The sequence below is a fragment of the Condylura cristata genome, unplaced genomic scaffold (assembly GCF_000260355.1).
Source record: "Condylura cristata isolate star-nosed mole 26May11 unplaced genomic scaffold, ConCri1.0 scaffold00009, whole genome shotgun sequence".
Classification (NCBI taxonomy): Eukaryota; Metazoa; Chordata; class Mammalia; order Eulipotyphla; family Talpidae; genus Condylura; species Condylura cristata.
The window spans coordinates 33,511,528-33,515,831 of NW_004567110.1; positions in this window are offsets into that span (position 1 = coordinate 33,511,528).

Consider the following 4,304-nt stretch of genomic DNA (forward strand, 5'->3'; position numbering starts at 1 on the left):
CAAAATGAGAAAGACTGATAAGTATATGGTATTAGTAGATGATCACAATGGAGATTCTTATACTCTGCTTGATGGGAGGTTAAATGGAAAGCCATTTGGCAATTCTACCAAAAACAATACATTTTGTGTGATTCTACTTACATAAACTTTACAAGCATCTTTGCTGTGTTTCCTGACAGTGGTTGGTACTAGGGAGAGACAGTGAGTCAGGATGGAGAACAAAAGTGAAACTTCCAGATCCCTGTTTTTACCTCTTACCTGGGTAGTGGTGACAGAAATATTATCACTTTGTGATACTTCATGATTCGTGCTCTTTTAGACATCATACATCACTTTAAAGGTTTCAAAAATTAATGGTCTGAAAGCAAGGATTTAGGGAAGCCTCTCTAAAGAAGCCAGCCATTCAAAGATCAAGAAAAATGCATTCCTCATCGTGGGTATGGTGTGAAAACATATATTGAAAGAGGTATGAATCTAGTCCCCTAAATCAAAGATGGTACAATAAACAAGTACTATCTCAGTTAAAAAAATAAATTAAAACCACATTCCTATGATCAAGAAGCATCTAGTACAAGTTTTATGTTGAACAACCTTAAGGAACAGAGAGATGCTATTGCATAGCCTGAGGTGAGATGGGAAGATTCAAATAACATTGATAAATAACCAACATATTAATGAGTATTTCCTCCTTAAGGTTTTTGCATTATAACTATATACCATAAAGGCTACTTATTGTCTCTTTATTTGCATTATGATTGCAGAGAACTGGTGGAATTGGCAAGTAGCATGAGCTTGACCAATCTTCTGATTCTGCAAGTCAGAATTTCTTGAACCTCAGTCTCTTCAACTCTAAGATGATGGAGTTAAGAATAAAATTTCTAAGGTCCTTCTATCTCTAAAATTCCATTATTAAAGTTTTTTTAGATTTTACTGATTTAACTTTCCACAAGAAAAAGTAAGAAGCAATAGCTGCTACTCCATACTTTAAACATGCCAGGGGGTATTTTTATATATTAATTGTAAGATGAGTAATATTGTTAGCAATAATCCTCACTTTAAGATACTGTGTGCTCTTCCATTAATGCATTAGAAGTAGGGCTTTTAGAGAAAGTACATGTAGTGACACATTCATAAGCATTGTTACTGAAACACATGATATGATTACAGCCCAAAAGTCACAAACTATAGTGATTATCAATAATGTCTGTTTCTCTCTCTCTGGTTTTATTTTCTAAAAGTCCTAATTAACTGATCACAGTATCTTTCTGGTCCACTCAGGCATGATTGCAAGCTCTGCTTTCTCAGTAATCATTTGTAACAACATAAAATAATGAATCAAACACTCTGAATTGTTACAAGGAAGAAAAAAATGCGTACACTCAGATAAATCAAAATTTTTACAATGCCCCATTGACACCAGGAGACAAAAAGACAGGAAACTCATAAATGTAGAAGTTTTCAATATCACTAATAAAAACATATTTGCACAAACTGTTTTATTTATAAAATTGGTAAATACTATGAAAGTGAGAATACTCCATATTAAAAGGTATTTATTGAAACCATTACAGTGCTCAGGGTGTTCTAAACCCATTCAAATCTTAGCAATAACAATTCAGAAATGATTATCAAGTCTTTAAAAGCCTCATAATCTTTGATTAATAATGTTACTATCAGGAACATTTTTTTATTAATACAAGAAAAATTTATATTTTTGCTTAGTTGCTAATAAAACTGTGTAATTAGCATTTTTTTTAAAAAAGATTTATTTATTTATGTATTCAAAACTAGGGTACAGGACAGAGGCGCAGGGTTGGTGAGAGGATTCACCAGAGACAGAGTGGAGAAAAGAACAGGCTAAATGACTAAGTACACTACTGAGACTAAGTACACTGCTGAGGAGAGTAGCTGGCAGGTCAGGGGAGGTCTGCCGCACCATGTGGGTCACCTCCAGGGCAGGGATGAACTCATGCTGAAGTGGCTTCAGCTTCTTATTGCTGTACTTTAACCTGCTGCACCACCAGGGAGGGCCTGTGATTAGCACTTTTATTATTTGTGTATTAAAGTTTCAAGAACTAAAAGCATCATAGTATTACTTATCATGAGAAAAAACTCCAAATACTGAAAACATTCTAAGCACAAGGATTTTCATCAGCATTATATATTATACCGAAAAATAAAAATTATCTAATTGCAATAATAAAATGAAAAATAATAGCTATGAAAAAAAAATCTGACTTATCAGAGTCTCAATTGTTTTAAAAGAGGGAGTTTGAGAAAACACTATGAAAAACACATGTTTGTAATGTTAAATAAAAACCCAGCATATTAATTTAAACAGAATTAGAGCAATGACTACATTAGTAGAATTAGTGGAGAGGAAGAGTCGTTATTCTAGCAGAAAAGAAACAGCTAAAAGAGTTGAATATAGTTAATGTGAAGAGAGTGCTTTGGTGAAGGGGCCACTGATGTACTCATCCCCATGTACATTATATAAACAAACTACTTGCACAAAAATGAATAAAAAGCTAAACACAAATAAACCAAAATAAGTAACAGTTGTTTCTAGGAGGTTAGATTTTTACTTTTTCTATTCTTTTGCATTCTCACATTTTCTTTGATAACATGTCTTCATGAAAGTGTGGCAAGGAGAACCCCATCTTTCACTTGTATGTTTCTCAAGTTTACATGGTGTTTTCACTTGTTTCATCTCACTTAATCCTCATAACAACCCCAGGGAGCAAAGATTATCATCCTGAATTTTATAAGGAGGAAGAAAGAAGTTATGAAATTCATTCTATAACTACTGGCTTTTTTCTTTCTCTACAACCTAATTTATTTTTTTCTTTTAAATTTTATTTATTTATGCATTGAACTGAGGTGTAAATCAGAAATGCAGGAGACAGGGAAATAAGGATTGACCAGAGACAGAGTGGGGAGCAGAACTGGGGGATTTACTGAAATATACTACTAAGGGATGCAGTAGGAGAGAGAGGAGAGGTTTGCTGTGCCAAATGCGGGTCAGCTCCTTGGCCAGGAATCAAACTCAGGTAGTGGCAGTGATAGCCCTGAACCTAAACCCCTAGGCCACCAGAGAGGCTGGTATTCATAATTTAAAACAGAAAAAAGATATAAATAGGTAATAGGAAAGCTAGGCTTAGTGTTGAAGGTGAATGGAAGCTGGATTACCTAGAAAAAGTAACATTCTAAAGAGTAAAGCAAAAACAGTACTATTGGAAATGTCAGGACCACTTATATCAAACATATAATATTAAACATCTATGTACAGAATCCAAAAGTAGTAGAAAATTAGTAGACACAACTAATTTTCGATATAATGAGAATGTCCATGTGGGGTTCATAGCATATAAATTCAAACAGAAAACCTGTACCCTGGAAGATTTACTCTGTGGAAGTGAGATGGAAGCTGGCCCCTCTCTTGTAATTAGGGCAATGGGAGTATTAGTGTTGTGAGCAAGTAATTCCAATAAAATCAATATAGACATTTTTAAATATAAGCTTAAAATTATAACTATAGAATCAAGACAATGGCTTTCTCATTATTGATTGCTAGAATATTAGTCAAAACAACTATGGAATAAATAAAATCACACGCAAAAAATATTTTGTAAGCTTTGTTTTTCTCCACCAAAAGAAATTCAAGCTTATAAAGCAGATATGAAATGCTATGTCCTACATGTCACTTTCTGTAAACTCTGGAGACAAAATGAGTTACTTCTCTCTTCACACTCTAACACCACTAGGACAGTATGTATTACAAAGCACCATAAATAATTATTTACAGGCCTATCTGTAAACAGAGTTCCAAGAGGGCAAAAACTAGGTTATTTATGTTTTATCCTCTGTACCAAATAAAATGTTGGGGTATAAAATAGGTCCTCATAAAACTTTGTTTGAATTAATATCGAGCTATCTAACAAAGACAATGCAAAAGTCCAGTGAAAAGGAAATATACGGAAAAGACAGCATTCATTAAATGTTCTGTACATGCTCTATTTGCTTTATTTTACCATGGTTCAGCACCATGGACACAGTTTAAAATGCAACTCAATACCACTTCCTTCATTAAGTTCCTCCTGATTTTTTCAGGTTACAAATACCTTTCTCACACTTCTAAGTACTTCCTGTCTATATCAAAGTCTTTACTTTTACTCCCCTCCTATATTTTCTAAAAATTTCTTGCAGGGAAGATAAAGTACCTTATTTATCTTTGAATTTGCAATCTATATATTCCTTCCTGGCCTGGCACATAATACATACCCAGTGAATGTTTTTTTTTTTTT